The sequence below is a fragment of the Macaca thibetana genome, chromosome 18 (genome assembly GCF_024542745.1).
Source record: "Macaca thibetana thibetana isolate TM-01 chromosome 18, ASM2454274v1, whole genome shotgun sequence".
Classification (NCBI taxonomy): Eukaryota; Metazoa; Chordata; class Mammalia; order Primates; family Cercopithecidae; genus Macaca; species Macaca thibetana.
Window position 1 is genome coordinate 23,178,195 of NC_065595.1, and position 20,504 is coordinate 23,198,698.

A 20,504-nucleotide genomic window follows, 5' to 3' on the forward strand; every position below is an offset into this window, starting at 1 on the left:
GGCTATAATTTCGGCCGGGGCGCGGTGGCGTATCCCAGCAGGAACTTTGCTCATCTGAAATAAAAAAAAATCAAAGCTGTGTTATAAAAATCCCTGTTCTTGAAGGAGTTAAAGGCTATAATTTCATCTCCTTAATAATTATACACTGCTCATGCTTTATGCTTCATTTTCTAGCAATAACACTGCATTTAAATGCATATAGCTGCAATTAGTAAATATACATCCACACACATGTGGGAGGTTTGGGCACACACATAAATCAAATACCATTAAAAACAAGTTAACAGGGATAGTTTTGAACCTCTGCCAAATAGCGATCATTGATTTAACCATGAATAATAAAAAGGAAGTTGTATTTTAGAGTAGGTCTTTGATAGAAGGTCCCTCCTAATAAAAATAGTACTCAACTCTGATGATATTAATAATTACAGAAGACACTGGATACTAAGCAAATTAGCAATACTGTATTAATCTCCCTGCACTCAACTATTAAAAACCATACCTCTGCCACATTAACCAATATTCAGTCTGGCTTACAAGCTGCAGGTTGGTCTCCTCCCTTTGTCTAGAAAGGAATAGGAAATATGTGCCCCTAAACTAAGAAAATTCAGGACAGGTTTGCTTCCAGTTGTCATTTTTGATAAAGAATTGTGAGCCCTGAGTCTCAGTGGGAGCATTAGGCTTGTTATGTGATTCGGCCCATAGGTACTGTATATTTCAGAAGATTTTTTCATACTACATATCTGAATGCCTAAGATGAGGAAGAAGAGGGAAAACAGGGGTAGAGACGCAAGCACATTCCTTGCTGCCTTTGCATTCTGTCCTTTTTTGTCATTAGACTTTCAAGGGACTGTGGTGTCCCCAAATAACACTTGTTTTCTAACACTCAAAAAAAAAAGTTATGTTGGTACAGAACTGGGCTCTGGGCAGGGAGAGAGCAACGATGTGAGCCAGACCTCCTGGGTGTGCATATGAGCTCCACTACGTACTAACTCTGGAACCTAGGGCCAGTTATTGAAGGCACTTAACATCTCAGAGTACCCATGTTTGTAAAGTAGGAACGGTGATGATGATAATGATAATATCTAACTCAAAGAGCTTTGTAAAGGTTAAATGAGGTAATACATAGTGTTCTGCACAATGCATGGCATATAACAATTCAATACTTTTAATATTTTTGTTACTCCTGCTTGCTTAGAGATGACCAGACACATATAAACAGTCATATAACTCAACCACTTGAGTACACCATTAAATGAACACTTCTCCTAAAACTATGCCTTAATCACACATCTCAGAATCAGCATCATGTAGCATACCAGGTTGCCTATAAACATAGACTTCAGACTGTGGCATTTGATTAAATAGATGTGATTACTCCTGATGCTGGCCCATAAATGTACTAATCTAAGAAATGGAGTGCACTTGCTGAATAATTATTGCAAGAAACCAGCTTAACATCAACTATTCTGGAATGAGAATCACTCAGGCAGGAAAAAAGCCTTTAACCAATTAAATCAGAAAGAGTGGTCATTCCCACTTACTAGGTCAGTTTAATCAGCGCATTGGGAAAGCATTTTTAACCATTTTTTAAAATCAAGATTCAGTTCTGCTAAAAGTCTGAAATTCTATTGGGCCAATCTGAGGCCACTTTATGGTAAAGACAGTAGGACAGTAAGGCCTTGACTTAGAGGCTGCAAACTCAAAACCCTTAAGCTGAAATTAGATAATAGATGTGTTTGGTTTGGCCTGCAAAAGTGCAAAAAAAAGAATTTTTTTTTCAGCCCATCTTTCTAATTGATCAGATGTTACGTAAAATCAAGATTTCCAGCCTCTCCTGAAAATCTGGAGGATCGGGCAATACTGGGCCTCTGTTCACATGTGGCAGCATCAGCCAGGGCTGAGTGGTGGTGAGCACTTCAGCCTGAGCATGTGCCCTTCACTTCACCAGCCCAGCACTGACACAAAAGAAGACCTGTGTACCAGGCTGCCTAGCTCACTTATTTCCTGCCTGGTCCCTCCTGGCATTTAATGCAAACTTTCTATTACAAATATTTGATTCAAAATTCAAAGTTTCTTCCATGCTCTGGGATCCCAATATCCATCTAAAACTGTGGGTAGACTTTTCTTCTAAGAAAAACTGGCCCTTCTTGAAAGCCCTCAAAGCCCGGCTCTGTGAAGAGGTGGATTGAACCTCCTTCTGGAGATTGGGCTCCTCAATTTCAAAACAGAATGCCAAGCCTTCCTCCTTCAGATTAGCATCCTTCCTTAATCAGCAACCAGAAGGTTGCTTCAGTAAGTTAGAGAACGCAACAGTGAGCCGGCTATAAACCAGCAGGTCCAAAGGATGTTACAACCCAATGGACACATTCACACCCCTTTCTTGGAGGCTAGCTGTTAGCTTTTTGTAAAAGTAGTAAAACAGACTCACTGGGACCATATTTGCTCCTTCAGAACAGTCTTCTCTAAATATTCCATTTTTTGTCTTCCTCTGGCGAGTATTTAAAACATCCATGTGAAGAGTACTTCTATGTCAGCTGAAGACACTCAGCAGTTATTTAAGTGGCTCTCATAGAAGATCTTGGGAAATAAGTTCAGCCTGGAATTTTCTGCTGGGAAAATGTCTGTCTTTCCAGATAAATTTGTTGCTTTCTTTTATCATGTAACAATAATTACATAACCTAACACTGGTTTGCTTTACTGCCAGGAAACTCAGAACTAAATTTATGCTCATCCTATACATCGAGTAATAAATACTTCCTCCTACTCATTTTACTCATCACTGTTCCGTTTTAACTTTTGTTGAAGTCCTGTCATATACTGAGTTTAACTTTCTTTAAAGTCTTCTTTGGACAAAGGGGGACCTACATCTTGGATCAGAACATCACACACACATGCACACACACACAGCATGATGCATCACTCACGCGCGCGCGCACACACACACGCGCGCGTGCACACACAGCATGATGCTGCTAGATGCCCCACAGGGCTGGCTTTTTAAAGCAACCTAAAGAAAAACCACAGAGTGCTGACTGCAGCTGACAGACCTACTGTCTCGTAAGAGCAAGTACCGCTCAAGCAGTGCAGGGAAGTTCGCTGTTTTAAATGGCTTGGTACATCTGGTGAGTTCATTACAATCTCAGCCTGAGAGGTGCTTCAGCCCTCACTATAATGGAAATGTTGCCATTGTCTTTTGTTCAGACTCTCTGAACTTCTAAGATCTGTGCAGGCACCACCTGAATTGACTTTAACCGCTACTCTGGCATTAGAGATGCAGCTGTGAGGATTGCAGAGAACTTGTTAGTGCTTTGTGATGGGGTGGATTGGATGGTTTGGGTCTCAAATGCTGGACCTTGAAGAACATTTTCCAAAAAACAACAAGTTTCAACATAAAAAGAGGTTTGGTAGATTTTTTTATGCGAATGAGTATCATGCCTTGTTATATTTTCAGTCAAAGAAATTGCTGTCTTGAAAAGACAGAAATGGAATATAAAGAAATTAATCAAATTCAGGACGTGCTACGAACAATTAAAAAAAAAAATCAAACAATTATTCCTAGCAGGAGATAGAGTGTTGAACTGTTAAACACCCCCACCCCATTTTCTCATTAAAGAAAAGGAACTGAGAAGCAGAATAATGAACAATACTTAATGCACCCAACAGTTTTTAACATACATTTTCAATGTGCTCTGCAAAGAAATATAATTAACCCAGTTGCACAGAGAAGGAAACAGAAATAAGAACTTCTAAAATGATTTAGTGTCAACAAAAGCCATGACTTTCTAGAATATTCTCTTTAAAACTGCTCTTCACATGATCTGTCAGCTTCCAAATGACAAGTTTGGGACTTGAAACCAACCCACTTTGAGGTCGAATAAAACGAAAGAGAACATCTTATATTTATTTGTAGGTCTCATCATTTTTTTCTTTAAAGGGGAACACAAAATCCTACCTAAACCATTTTCTTAATTTTAACATAAATTATGAAAACACGATTTCCAAAAGTAGGTAAGATTTCCCCATCATGAATGCCAGCACAAGGGAAAGATTCATAAAGTACTGACCCATGTATTTTGTATAACATTTTACTAACATAAACTGGAAAAATGCAGGAGCGTGGACTGAACCTTGACGGCCCCCAAGGTCTTGAGGGGCTGAGAGGGTAGCGGCCCGTGTGGCTGTGGGCTTCTCAGGAAGCAGCGTGGCTGACTTTAGATTAAGTCAGGCAGTTGCAATTTGAGGGGTGCTTGAAAGGTCTGCTGAGCCGAAATATGTCCTCCCCAGTTGGCTGCACATAGCCTCTGAAATCTCGAAAAGCACAATTATGCCTTCACCTGAGGCATTTTCCCTAGAATGTGCTCTGGCAGAGGGCAAACAGGACAAGCTTGTTTTCATGAGGTACAAGCATGGCAGATGCCCTGACTTTAGGGTGAGCCTGAATGAAGTGTCTGTGTGTGTAGGGAGGCAGGAAATAGGTGAGACAGGCCAGAAATTCAAGGCAGTCAGTGCCTCAGCAGTGAGGTCTGAAAAGGAGAGGCAATACCAAAGACCGGCAAATACCTACATCTTCCCAGTGCTGCTCCCACATAATGATACCCGGCAATGCCAAGTGAGGTGCAGCGGGTGCTTGTAGCACTCATTGTATGTTTGGTATCTCTCACATATTAATAGCAGCTGAAGTCAGAAAATGGCAGCTAAGGAGGGGGAACCAGGCTCTGATTTGCATGCCTTTCTGACATCCCAATACGGGAGCCTGTAGATTTCTTGGCTGGCTGGCAGGGAGGTAACTGCTCAAGGCAGAGAGAAGACAAAGACATCGCTCTGACTGACAGCTCTGTTAGGCGAGGGAAAGGCTCATCAAAGAAGAGCCATTTCAGAAGAGTTCAAAAGTTAAGAATTAATTATGTTCAAGGAAAAAAAAATCCCCCCTTCTTTTCTCCCAAGCAATCAATTTGTGAAAATTTTATTAGATATTTAAGGTTCATCTGCTCAAGGAAACAAATTATAGATTCAACAAATAATTTAGGCAGATAATAACACCATTAAAAAATAGATAATCTCATCTATGGCCGATTAGAAGGCTCAAGTCCAATTTAATTATCACGATGAACTAAGCCTTCTCAAGTCTCTTTGTGCATAGGCTCTTAAGACCACATGGTGCTGCCAAGAACACTGAAAGGTCACCCATTCTGTCCTGTGTGTGGACAGGGCTATGGTGAAGCAGGTCAGACATGAAAATCTATTCTGTTTTCAAATAGCTCCAGAGAAAGATTCCCAAATCTCCCCTGAGGACCCTTTTCAGTGTTTAACAATGTGTGCTTTCAGGAAATTTTTCCTTATATCAAATCTAAATCCAAAACACTGCAGTTGAAGCTTGCTTCCTCTGGTCCTGGCCTCAGTAGAGATGGAGAACAGCTGGTGAGCAATCTTAGTGTGACAGCCTTTTAAAGGCTCGAGGGCTGTTGCAGCAATCTGCCCCCCTCTTTTACTTAATTTTTGTTTTTAGGATTAAAAAAAAATCCCAGTAACTATAACCTTTCCTTTCGGGTCTTATTTCTCAACTTCTTAATAATTTCAGTGGCTTTTCCTTAAACTCTCTCCAAGCTTTCCAATCAAGACATCTTAGAGTTGGATGGTATCTTAGAGGTTACCTTATTCAACGACATTTCATGATGTGGAGTTTCTTTTTTTTTTTTTTTTTTTGAGACAGGGTTTCACTCTTGTTGCCCAGGCTGGAGTGGAATGGCACGGTCTCAGCTCACTGCAACCTTCGCCTCCCTGCAAACTTCGCCTCCCAGGTTCAAGCAATACTTCTCCCTCAGCCTCCCGAGTAGCTGGGATTACAGGCACCCACCAACCGCCTGGCTAATTTTTTGTATTTTTAGTAGAGACGGGGTTTCTCCATGTTGGTCAGGCTGCTCTCAAACTCCTGACCTCAGGTGATCCACCCGCCTCAGCCTCCCAAAGTGCTGGGACTACAGGTGTGAGCACCTGGCCTCAAGATGTGGAATTTCTTTTTTTGCCTCCCTTCCCTCCCTTCTCTTTTCTTTTCTCTCCCTTCCTTCCTTCCTTCCTTCCTTCCTTCCTTCCTTCCTTCCTTCCTTCCTTCCTTCCTTCCTTCCTTCCTTCCTTCCTTCTCCCTCCCTTCCTTCCTTCCTTCCTCCCTCCCTCCCTCCCTCCCTCCCTCCCTCTCTCCCTCCCTCCCTCTGTCCCTCCCTTCCTTCCATGGAGTCTTACTCTGTCACCTAGGCTGGAATGCAGAGTGCAATGGCACAATCTCAGCTCACTGTGACCTCCACCTCCAAGGTTCAAGTGATTCTCCTGCCTCAGCCTTCCAAATAGCTGGGATTACAGATGTGTGCCATGATGCCTGGCTAATTTTTGTATTTTTAGTGGAGACAGGGTTTCCCCATGTTGGCCAGGCTGGTCTCGAACTCCTGACCCCAAGTGATCCACCTGCCTTGGCCTCCCAAAGTGCTGAGATTATAGGCGTGAGCCACTGTACCCAGCCAAGATGTGGAATTTCAAACTGTACTGGACTGAGTACTGGAATTAGGAGATTGGATGCCATTACAGTTTCTCATGACACTATGCAGCCTGGCCAGCATATGCTTATTTTATCAGAAAATGGCAATTGTGGCTGATGATCACCATTAAAAGATAATTTACCAGAACTCCTTGAAAAGGAAAAACTTGTACAGTTGTTGGCATGCAGATGGCTGACATTTGACGTGCTCCCAGTTATCTTTAGGAGAGTGAGATGTGCACACCTCAGCCAATGGACAGAGTCTTGAGGGTGCAGAAACATCTCGAGAGGCATCCACTGACAAAAACCCAGATGATTAGCCCCTGCTCTAAAGTCTCTTCTACCACTTTCCAGAAGACATCAGTACTCATTTTGCACCCTGTTTATTTTCATTAAACATGTACTCCCATTCATTTATTGCTCATTAACTCTCTTCTATTTCTCTCTTCTCCAATTTACTAATTCTCAACACTTACATCATATCACCTGGGCGCTTAAAGAGGTTAGTTTCTGTCTCACCATTGGGTCTTGATAAAATTGCATCATATAACTTAATACTTTAATACAAAAAGTGGATTTAGCAAGGGTCAAGTACAAAACAGCTGTTGTCATCCTTGAAATAAATGTTAAAATTGTACATAGAAGGTAAACATGCACTATTATGCTATACCACAGAACAGGGGTCCTCAACCCCTGGACCATGGACTGGTACCGGCCCGTGGCCTGTTAGGAACCAGGCCACAGAGCAGGAGGGTGGGTGACAGGTAAGCAAGCCTCTGCCTCCTGCCAGGTCAGTGGCAGTATTAGATTCTCATGGGTGTGCAAACCCTATTGTGAACTGTGTGTGCGAGGAATCTAGGTTGTGCACTCCTTATGAGAATCTAACTAATGTCTGATGATCTGAGGAGGAACAGTTTCATCACAAAACCATTCATCCCACTCAGGTCCATGGAAAACTTGTCTTCCATGAAACTGGTCCCTGCTGCCAAAAAGATTGGGGACTGCTGCTATAGAGAATCCAAAAAGTATACTAAGAAGGTAAACTTCTGTAGCATGTATGATATGCCAGGTGCTGTTCCAGATACTTTCACATAAACTTCTTAATCTTTACATATCAACCCAATGAGATAAGCAGACTATGTTATTCCCCACTTCATAGATGAGGGGACCGAGGCACAGGGAGGTGCGATAACTTGTTTGGGTTAGAATCCAGGCAGTCTGGTGCCAGAGTCTGCTGCCTCACAGAATACCAGGTAAAAGAAAGCTATGAACTGCTGGATCTTCAATTTCCGTAGCTTGACTTTCCTACAGCTGAGAAAGTCTTATGTATGTTACACACTAACACTTATAAGTGACTTTGCCACACCAAATAACAAAGACCTTGAGTGATGTCTGGTGGTGCTTGGAGGCTGGGTGCAGCCCCAGCCCAGGCAGCTACAGCAGGGCTGCTTGGAAGCAAGAGCTTGTGGTGGTGCTGGGGCTTGCCAAGGGGAACTGTCCGTCCCCTCGTTCTGGACAGGCAACAGTCAGCCAGCCCACCTTGCAGACCCTTCTGAATTTCAGGGGACCTCACGGAACCCCTAGACTCCCAACCCCATGTGGCAGGGAGGTGGCTTCCACATAACACAGGAAGGTCCCTGGATTAGCCCAACCTCCCTTCCTATCCTAGTGCTGTCCTGGTCCACGGCAATCTCCCCTGCCCTGCCATCCCTGTGAGGACGGCTGGGAGGACAGCACCGCCTGGGACATAGGAAGCCCATTTTCCCAGTGGAGTCTTGCCTCCGTGTGGGGTGAGGCAGGGTCCACTGGCCCATTGCCACAGTGAGGGTGAAGAAACACTCTTATTTGACCCACCTCCAGGAGTTTAAACCTCTTAAAACGGAGTTGTCCTGGCCTTCTTCACTGGCTAAGAAGGAGGAAGGTACCTGTGTTGATTCCCCCAGACGCCCAGGCCAGATTACAGAGATGGTGGCCCCATCTCTCTCACCAGCAGCCTCCCTCCCTGGTCCTCAGTGCCTGAAGGCTTTCACCCTCCTATCAGCTTGTCTGTACCCCAAAGAGGCAATACTTTCCTACAAGGACCATGAATAAGCACTTTTTAAAGAAAGGATAATTAGAGTTAGGAACCTGTTTCTTTCTCACTTGGGACCCAAACTATAAAAACTAAAAATATTGACCAAAATGGAAGTACATGGTAAATGCAATCCTAAAACTCTCTAGTATTGAAAAGAGCTCAACTTTTCTTACTGGGTGTACTATCTCCTACAGTCTAAGCACGTAAGTCTAGATGCTGCCCTTTGGCGGTTCTACAGATTTTGAACAGAGATTTGAGAGTTGAAAACAGGTTGTTAATCTCTATAATTTCTTTTCTTGATGGAGGGCTGAGGCAATGCTTTTTATTCACATTATGCCAACTTTATGTTATAAACTCAACCTGTTTTGGCATTTTCCAAGCCAAGGTATTGAAACTATTCAATGAATTATTTTCTATCACCATCTAATTGAAAATAATATATATTCAGAGGGAAAAACAAGTAGACTTGATATCATTTTAACATCTTAATGGAAAATAGATTTAAGGATAAATATAATAAAGTGAGCTATCTTCAGTTTTATTGTAAGATATAATGCCTAAAGTAAACAGGCTCTCTTTATTCCTTAAAAATAGCTTCAGTGTTTACTGCACAGTTTCAGTTACTAAAAGTTACTTATATGTCATTCGAGGACAAGCTGACATTGATGAATTAAAGCTTTTCAATATCTACATATTGACAGTCCTTATGACACAAGCAATAGTTTTCAATATTTCTTCTGTAGGGGGTTATATATCAACATGCATGTGCATATACACATATATACACACGACACCCTTATCTAGGAATAGTGAGAATCAACATACATGCTCAAAACTATTGTATTATTGTAATTTTGACATTCCTAATAAGTTTTTTATGGTATTGAGGCTTATATTTTCACTAAGATCCATGATAAATTATCAAAATTATTTTTAAAAGGAAGTTTTATGAATGGAAAAATAGAGAATAAACATTTAAGCCAATTGTTGTTTACCAAACTTAAAACTTAAAATGTTGTAATCATCATAGAGCAAACTCTAAAAAATAGGTACTGATTTTAGGAGTATTTTCCCTTCGATTTAACTGGGAAACTTTCAGATTCAAAGAAAAGTTCTCCGTCAATTAGACATTAATTCACCTATTAATGTCTAAGCCCCTCTTTCTCCTTTTCTTGCCGCAGATAATCAGGAACTAGCCTTGCTCTTCCCTGTTCTTCTGATTTATTAGGCCCAATATTTCCAGGACAAAGTAACAATAGAATATCCAATTAAATTATACGGAATTGATATGTCTTTTCTTTGCATGTTGAAATGATTAATTATATAGAATCATACTTTGAAAATTAGGTTTGCTAAAAATCCCAAACATCACAAGTTAATATATTATACGATCACCACCAATTTTTGGCTAATAAAATGACAGCAGTATGTTTGTACTGTACAACTTTTAGACTCAATAATGATTAAAAAAGCCTAAAGACATAAATGAAAACATAACGTTTTGATATAATTTAACATTTAAAAATATAATTATAGAGCCATACTTAAAGATGATTCGTGGATACTCTACTGCTGAATACTAATATAATTTAGATAAACGTGGTTCAGTTTTAAATAAAAGAATAATGAATAAATTATCAAATATTTACACTGCTCACATGAAATATTTATTAAAGTTTTACTTGCATATGCTTAAAAAGTCACACAAAATGTTTTCTTCAGATTCGGGCAAACCCAAAAGCTAAATGTTTTTTTCAGTGTTTCTAATATAAAACTATTTGAACACATGCTTGAAGTCTTATACTGTGCTACGAAAATAAATCCCTCCCCTCCTGCTTCCACATGGAGTTCCTTAGCAGCATGAATGGTCTTGATTACCTCCACCCTCTCTAGACATTTCAGGCCTTTACATGGCAGGCCTTCAGTAGACCCCCATACACACTAACTCGCCGGACAGCAATCACATTCCTAAGTAAATGTCCATCATGATGGGACTTGGCATTTTCGTAGGTTTTGATTTGGGTTATGGTTAATGGAAGATGGTTTGGTTAAGAGCAGTAGGTCAGGACCTTCACATGTGTTCCCTCTCCTTTGTCACCTCTCCTTTGCCTGGTATAGCGCCTGGTGACACAAAATTGTCTGATGTAGGTTATACTAAAGCTAGAGAATTTACATTTTTCAAAATTATGTTGCAAAAGTATTTAACATTTTCACCATTCCAAAAAGAGAAATGACTTGAAAGTGTTAAATTACGACATAAAATTCTAAAATTCATACCTATATGAATTCAACATTACCACACCTTTGGATTCATGTTTATTTTGGATAATGATAGAACGTACCAATAGGACACATTACAGGTTTAGAAATTTTACACTTTTATGTGTAGTTTATTATGCCTCTTCCACTTATTAAAATAGAAAATCAGATTAGTCTGGAACATAACCTAATTCATGTTGTTCTGCATTACAAGGTTCATTTCTTTTGTTAAGAAATTCCAAGTTACTTAGTCATGTAACCAAACACCAGCTGTTCCCCCAAAACCTATTGAAATAAAAAAAAATGAATTCCCTTGATGGTGACTTATTAGAGACTGATCTAGAATGAATACCTTCTAACTTAAAGCTCCTTTCACATTTTTACTTTTCCCAATACAACTTTAATAGTAAAACAACTGTATTGTTCAAAATAAATACAATAAAAATATAATTTAAAGAAAAGAAATACCAAGTTACAAAAAGATAAAATTAACTTTTTACTTTTGATATAACATCCAACATTTTTCTTACTATTAAAATCATAATATTCATAAAATATGCAATATTGTATGTATTTTTTTTCATATAGCAATTGCATTTGCAAATCTCCCAGAGTAATTACTGTGGCAAAATAACACTGACATTACTTGTCAGTCCTCTGACTTACACTTAGACTATCCACTTTCATGTAGTGGATTAAAATTTGTCTTTGCTGGTTTTATGAATAGGAACAATTTTCTGATTTGCTTATTTGTAAAATAATATTATCTGTCTTGCCTACCTTTCCTAAAAAATATGATTTTTAGGAAAAACTATATTTTCTAAAATAGTTTTAGGAAAATGTAGTTAAAAATATTTATTGAGACTTTTGTTTTAGGTCCTGTGCAAGGTATCAGAGTATAAAGATAAGATAGGACCTCTGCCCGTGAATCTAGGAATGGGAGACCAACAGGTTGACAGTAAGAGACTATGGTATGGTGCAATCAATAGCGTAATAGAGATGTGCAGAAGATGTCACGGAAACACAGACGAGGAGACAGTAGTTTCTGTGCAGCGGCAGGAGATGTCAGAAAAAGGTGCAGAGAGAAGGTTGTATTTGAACTGAGCTCTAAAGGACCACCAGAAGTTGGTGAGAAGAAAAAGAGATGAGTCTAAGCAGACATGTGCCAAGTGAAGACTTCAGAGGGGTCCAAGAAAACGGCCAGCACTCTTGTGTCACTCTGCCTAGGGGAGCACCAGGCAGCGAGGAGAGGTGGAGAGAGGCAGGCTTGAAAATGAAGCAGAAAAGCAGCTATGGCCAGGCTATCAGCTGCCTTCTTGTGGTGTCAAGCAATGTGGACTTATTTAATAGTCAAAAGGGAGTTTTCTGTAGTTTTTAAATATGAGAATGGTCAGATCAGACTAGTTTTAAGAACATTCTGCAAAGGGTGGAGAAGAGAGAAACAGAAAGGAAGAAGGACTGGTTGGGAAGCAAACGTAGCAGAGAAATGGGGAGCTGAATGAGGAAGTGGGCATAGACAGGAAGGAGAGGGCAAGCGCGGCGGGTGGTGCTGCTGCGACCTGGACAGGGAAGGCACAAAGGAAAGAAGACCCTGGGGTGGGTGCGGGGGATAGGGAGAGGTGGGAAGGTGTCAGGGGAAATAATGAGCTCAGTGTGGGAATTCAGGTGGAGGGGCTGAGCATATAGAAATCTGTTAGAAAGTGAGGAAGATGAATTGGGAGCTTAGGAACAGGTTGATGAAAAGAAAGGCAGATTTGGGAGGAATCAGCACATAGAGAGATGTGGAAGGCATAGACCCTGCACTCAGCCCTGTTCCTGGTACACAGCAGCTTCTCCAGGAATGTTTGTTAAAAGATCCAATGTAAATGGTTGAGAAAATCCATGAAGAGCAGATAGAGTGAAAAGACCAAAAGGAAGAGGATAAAAACGACAGGAGACACTAGCAGCACAAGGGGTGGGCAGAAAAGACAGACCTGGGCTCATTTTACACATTGTGGACCTGAAATATAATATTTTATCTAATATTTTATTTGTAAATTAAATATTTCAAGGTGGTCCCCAATGTACAAATCACCTTTAAAAGAGGATCTTGTGATAAAGTAATGTACTTAATAACAAAATTGCTTTGAAGGTTGATAGTATTTTAACTTTTAAATGATAACCCTTTATCAAGTAGTAATTATCTGACTCAGTGATCAGAAAAATCAATTATTAAAAAGTCAAATTTCTGGAATCAAAAACGTATTTGAATTAAATTTAACATTTTAATCTACCAATACTTGCCAACTCAAAACTGACAGTCTAATTTCTCTAATTTTAACTTTGTTTAAATTTCATCAGTTATCCACAAATTATGTTTTAGAAAGCCCAATGTATAATATACTTAAGATTTCTCCAAGTATAATTATAAAAAGAAAAATATACTATTAAAAGTTAGGAAAGATAACAAAAAGGAATTAAACTGGAACTTGTATATATTTATGGATGTACTGTAAACATATATACACACATATGTACTGGTTGCTCACTTAGATGTGCAGATTCTTCTCGGCCATAAAAAAAAATTAACCAAATTAATGACTTAAAAAAATCTACATTAGTGATCATAATCACCAATTTGGTTTTGATACAAATTTCAATTATTCTCTGTATTTATAAACTAGAATCAATGCAAAAAATGCTGGATACTTTACTACTAATTACAGCCACACAATTCATATTTACATAAACATTCCCTATAGTTTGGCCAAAGGTAATTTACCTGAATGCAAGGGAAAGTGAATTAAATATCCTATCACTAAAATTAAATTTTAGAGGAATATCTATTTAATGTTCTTAAAGTGGGAGATATATTGGCTTAAACCTTTGTATCTTTAATGCAATCATACTGCTTAATGATAAGCAAACTAAAAGGCCAATTCATTACAAAATTCAATATTTGGACCATCAAACTCTTTAGTACTTAATAAGCAATTAATATTTGTCAATGAAAAATGTTGTGGTAATACAGGTGAAAATCAATAACACAAGCCCACTTGTTGCACTACCACTGACGAGCTATCTAAATAATTACAATCTTTACGAAAAAAAAAAAAACCTGCTTTGATGTTTTAACTTAGGTTCTTTCCAAGCAGATGTGAATCCTGTGATGCTCTCTGTTTATAACACAGAATGCACTTCGTTAGTAATCTGCTCATAATTACTATCATGCATATGACCCACAGGCATGTGCCTTAAAATAACATTCTATGCCTTATTACAGATGCCATTAAGGGCATTCTTTAATACTATGCATACTAACTTTATTCACTTTTAAGAAAAAAAATCTAAAACTCAACCAGAAGCTTTCCATTTGATATAATATTTTCCTTTTGGAATAAGTGTATGAGAAGATAGTTTTGACACACTTCTGAGGCTTAATAGACTTTATATACGAACTTTGCATTAGCAAAAATAATTTTTAGTAGAAGCATAGTTTTTATTTAGATCAAGTTGTCCAACCTGTGGTCTATGGGCCACATGCGGCCCAGGATGGCTTTGAATGTGGCCCAACACAAATTCATAAACTTTCTTAAAAGATGAGATATTTTGTTTTTAGCTCATAAGCTATCATTAGTGTCAGTATATTTTATGTGTGGACCAAATAATTCTTCTTCCAATGTGGCCCAGGAAAGTCAAAAGATAAGACACCCCTGATTTAATTTTTTTTTCTTTGAAAAACACAGGGAAAACTATAAAAAAGGAAACTAAAAATTACCTATAGTACCACCATTTTGGGAGTACTTATAATAAAACTGAAAACCCTACCCAAGTATACTTACTCGTCAAATGCCATCCCTTAGAGGAACCACCATAAGTCACTGGCTTACAGTCTTTCAGATTTCATATTAGCGTGTCTTTGAAATCTTAAAGTTATCAGTTTTTCCTGGTATAAACAATTTCATACTCCTAGGCACTATTTTACTTTTCCACAAAAATATTTTACTTGCTCAGAGATGAGAGTCATAGTTGCCAGATCACTTTAGATGTTAAAATTAAGATTATAACATTACGTAGTAAGTGTAATATTATATGGTAAATGCATGCTCTCCAAAAGTGTGCTTCTGCTTTTGTTTTTTTTTTAAAAATGAAGGTTATTAACAAAGAAACATTATTTAACACATATTTAGTTGCTTTTATAGTTTGGAAATGATAAGGACATCATTTTTTTAAACGGTTTTTTATAATATGATAATAGTTTTATGCTAAACATTTCCATTTAACAGTCAATTGAGATTAGTGGTTAGATACAGCATTGTACATTAAGATGCCTGACATGGTATTATAAAATACTTGTACTTGCAGATTTTTAATTTATGACTGTTCAGGTGTCAGAGCTTATAACTGCTTCGCCAAAGGTTAAATTACAAAGGAAGTCAACCAGGAAACCTAAGAGTACTCCTTAAATACACTACAGGCCTTCAACTCAAGGTGTGAGTACGAGTTTATACATAACTACAAATGCCATTTATGGGTTTCATCTTTGGAAAGTTTAGAATTCACTGAGAATTCTGACTCATACTTCCTGTTCCAGCTATGAAAAACTCAGAACTCAATGTCATAATGGGCTCCCTGAAAGGCAAATTCTACATGCAAAGTTAAAAAAGAGTGAAACCGTAAGAACTGTTTTGATTTTTAAAATATCGATAATTAATATAACTTTAAATACAAGAAATCCTTCTATTTGTAGTTCTGCATATTTACTGTGTCACTCCTCACTATTCCATGTGCAGTGTGGTAATTTTTAAAATGACCTGCTAGTGACATTTTTACGTGCAGTACGTTGCAGGGTTTCCACATGGGCAGCCATCAAATGAGAGGTCCTAAAGTTTGTTTGGAATTCAGTCGTTCGGAACTCTGAACACATTTATCTACAGGAACAATGCAACAAATAGATTTCTGGGCCAGCTTCCAAAAGCCAAGAGAATTCTTAATGTTTCAGAATTTATAGTGCCAGTTCAATCTCCTAAGCACTATTTATAATAGTTTCTATGAGGGGAAGCATTTCAAGGTCCAAGCCAGACCCAAGGAACCTAATTGTCTACTGTAGACACCAGAGACACACAACTTCTAACATCTCTGGATATACAGGGGGAACATATGTGTGGTACTAGGCCAGGGTAGTGTGTGTGGGATGTCAGAGGGAAGTATGAGATTACTTATCTGGAGCTCCTAGGTATTAGATTCATCCAAAGCTCTAAGCTAAAATCAGGGAGACATTCATTTACCTCCTCCTACACCCATACCTTCAGGTAGAGGTTAAATTACGGGATTATTGTATAGGCCAGGTGAGAAACCTTGGAGATTTTCTGGGTATGAATGACTATATAGGTGCACCCACAAACACACACGTGGAGGGTATAATATAATGTGGATGGTATGATATAACATACATATAATGTGAAGGGTATAATATAACACGCACCCTCCATGCGGACGGAATACTACATTCAAAAGCCTAAAGGAAAGAGAGTATAGCTTATAGGGGAACAATAAACACACAACAAGCCCTCCAGAATGATCCACATTTACAGTGAAAGGAATGAAGTGGAATCAGATAAGCGTAGATGGCAAATCAGTCTGAAGACCATAAAGGGCCCTGTGATTTTCTGTGAATATGCACGTAAACATGTATTTAACATAAGGATTCTTAAATCCAACAATCATAATATTTTAAAAAATATTTACTGAAAGATTTCGTGTGATAGAAATCATTACATTTTGCATATAATTTAACTTTGAAAAGACAGCTATTTAATATTAATTTCTGAACATTTGCTATTTATGGGGATCAAAAACCTGAGTAACAACATGGTTTTGTTCATTCTTTATTTAGAAAGTGTGTTTGAGTTTTGAGTAATAAAATGGTGAATAACTAGATCACTCTCTCTGAGTAATTAGAGAGTGCTTTTCAAAGGGTTAACTAGCATGTCAAAAAGTAACATTTCCTTTGGATTGAGGCAGATCTAACAGCAAAATGTCCTTTTTTGTATTTTTTTTGTATAAATTCTATTTCAAACACAGCATTAGTCTTAAATTGATAATAGTTTTGTTTCAGAATGCTTAGGTTATAAAAGTTCTTTATGAATTTTAAACACCGAAGAAGCACAAAACACAGAAGGGTTAATTACTGAAGTTCATCCATGTTCAAGTTTGGCTTCTGTGAACACTGTAATAAATCTATACCAATACATCTCACAAATGTCTCATACATTTACATCTTCTTTGATTTCTCAACAATTTTCAACAATAGCAAGATAAAATTGCAGTGAAATATCAAGATGTGTAATTTACATAAATGATGTATAAAATTAATAACGCATTTTTTAAGTCAGGCATCTTTGCACTGATTATTAGAACTGTTTAGAATGTGAATTGCATGACTTTTGATGGCTGCACACTCAAGGACAACAGTGACCTTGAACAGCAGTGTATAAAAATACATTTATCACTGAAATGGCATGCTGGCTGCCAGTCAATATATGCCTCTCATTTGTTAGGAGGCTCTCCTGCTGTGATTCCCTCATTACAATTTTGCTTTTACTTCCTGGGCAAATGACAACTAGAAAATGAGGCAGTTTCTTTCTTGACCAAACTTAATCCAGAAAAAATGAGCCGACAGCTGCAGCCATTCAAGTGTTACAGAACATTTTACACATGTTTGTAAAAGACATGATTATATATTCTAAATATTATATCACTAAATGTGACAGCCAATAAGTTATCTTACTTTCTTAGTCTCTTTTTGCTTATAGAATAGCTTCTTATATCCTCTTCAATCTATTTTTCTAATTAAATAATTTCTGGTGTAGGATGCAATAAACAGTAATTCAGAGACACAGTGTAGAAAACATTCTTGGATACTTAACAAAAATGTATCCAGGTAAAGCCTGACTACAGAAATAACTAACTCCTGTCCTACTTTTTATGATAATTATTTTCAATGCACAGTTTACATTTTTCTAGGATGCAAAATAGGTATTCATTTAGATAATGTATTTGTACTATAGATATGTTCATATCAATAAAGAAAATTATAACACAGTCACATATAGGTTTAAGTTATGTTTAACTAATTTTTTTATGTAAGCATTTTCTGACCCAAAGATTTCTGTCTGGATTCGAGACAACTCAGGGAATAGTACATTATCATAGACACTATGAAATTATCACAAAATGCTGAAGACCAAAACAATTTTTCCTTTTATTAAAAAAAAAATGCTATTATAGAAAGCACCTCAGGAGGGGTAAAACAAAGGGAATAAAAATGAGAACAAACAATAATAAGGTATACAAATAAACACAAAAAGTAATGACTGCTCTAATCACAGGTATTTTGCTTTTCCTTTAATGTGATTAAAGAATTTCGGTTCCAGTATAGATGGGCCCAGTTTTCTAGTTAGGGTTCATATTTGGGATTCTATATCCAGAAATTTAATATTAGTTCTTAGTAAGGAAACAGATTGAAATACAGGTTAGGCAGATGAACATAAACGTGATGCTAAGTGAAATAAGCTAGACACAAAAAATTACATGCTGTATGCTTCCATCAATATAAAATTCTTAATCAGGCAAAAATCACAGTGCCAGAAAGATTGTTGATTGTCAGGGGAAGAGGACTGACTGCAAAGGGGCAGAAGGACACTTTTTGGGTAACAGGATAAGAAGGATATGTTCTTATCCTGATTATGGTGGTGGTGACATGGTTGCATACGTTTGCTATCACTCATCCAACTGTGCACTTAAAACAAGTGAAGTTATTTTATGTGTATTTTACCTCTTTAAGGCAGTTACCTATGCCACATGCATAGAAAAATAGATACATCAGGAAAAAGCGAGTTGTAGGAGCTTTTGTTGCTCCTGCCTGGACCCACTGAGAAATGAACATGCAAAAGGCTCACTATTGAGAGCACAAGGCTAAGGCTGTTCCCCAGAATGCATTTAGAGTTTCCCATCAGGTCTCAACCGACAGTGCTCCCACAATTTCCCTTGGGGAAACTTAACCACAACCTACCATTTCTCAGTCAGGATGCCTTTCCTGTAAATCTGCTGGAAGTGTTCTTTTCCTTGAATTCTTGTTCATCACTCTCCAGTAGATTTGTATGCCACAAGTGATATTTCTTTTTTTTTAAAAAAATACAAGCTATACATTTTTGCTTAATTTATGTTACTAGCTGTTGATTCAGGATTGCTTGTCCAAACCGTTCTTAATGTTTTTATTTTTGAGCCCTAAACATAAACTTACATCTCTCTCTGTTTTGTAGAGATGGGAGTCTCATGGTCTCACACTATGTTGTCCAGGCTGGTCTCCAACTCCTGGGCTCAACTGATCCTCACATGTTGGTCTCCTAAAGTGCTGGGATTCACTGTGCATGGCCCTACATTTACATCTCTTACTGTCCACTAATATTTATATTCAACTGAAAAGCTAAATAATTTAGAGAAATATTTTTAACATTCCAGAATCTACAGATACAAACTTCTATACGCTAAAGATTCTACACCAGAAATGTGTTAAGATCTACATTTAATAAACAGCACAGTCCAGGAATTGACAGTCTAGCTTTTACAAGAAGGAAGCTTTTGAACATTTTCTAGAATAACAACCAAACTATAAGAAAATGATACAATCATGCACTTCCTGTGTGCATCACTGCAGAGTTTCAAAAGGGCTTTCCTCTTCTCTGAAGGCTTGTGAGTAGAGAGTAATCAGTTAAGTAGCTGCTGTTTGAGCTTACAAATGTTCAATGAGCAAATTCTCTTCCAAAAATAGATTACAAAACCACTAAAAAACAAAATGATTATGGCCCACTAGAAAAAATAAATCTTTTTACAGAATACAGTACATATAGCTAAAATAACCCAACAAAGGGGCAGAGGAAACAAAAATAATATTCAATGAAGGCAGAAAAAAATCAATATTTTTATATCATGCTTAATTGATACCTTCTTTATTAAGAAAAACAGGAAATTAAATAATACAGGATCAGTGGAAATCAGCAAGAGTACGACTCATTAAGCCTTCTCTTCTTCTTGGCCACTGAATTAATTCTGGTTTATAACAGGCTTTTAAAAGTATAAATGTGATTTTAGTTAATTAAATACAAATACTAACAAATCTCTTTTAAACTACTTCATAAAGGAAAGGATTATACTGTCAGGATTTTAGTTTATCGACATTCTCCCTGAATGTTTCCATACTAGAGCTCTTATTCTATGACTAAAAATATTTGGATACTTCCAATTCTTCATGTCCAGTCCGCTCCCAGGTGAGGAAATTGTGGTATGCTGGCCAGCTGCAGCTCTGTTCCAGGTCCAGAGGATACGAATTTGTCACAGGGAATTCTGCCTCAAATGCAACTGAAGTAGAGGGAATTTTGTTGACAGGAGAAGCTCATGGTGGCCAAAAGATGGGAGATCCCTTCTGTTCAGAGAACTGTCTTGACAAGGTCATGGGGTGGTCTGTTCTCTAGGGGGGTTTTCTAGCAGTCCTATTTCTGCCCCAGCTACAAGGTTCTCTGCAGTTTTCTACTTTTCTCGCCATCCTTCCTCCTGTCTCCTTGGTACTGTTGGATTTATTGTATAAGATGATAGTGTAAGAGC

General features: G+C 37.9%; 1 protein-coding gene across 2 annotated transcripts in view; it reads right to left on the bottom strand.

Annotated features, from left to right (window-relative positions):
• Nucleotides 1-20,504, bottom strand: part of WDR7 (WD repeat domain 7) — a 389,130-nt gene that overhangs the window by 9,435 nt on the left and 359,191 nt on the right. The gene's annotated exons all lie outside the window — the stretch shown is intronic.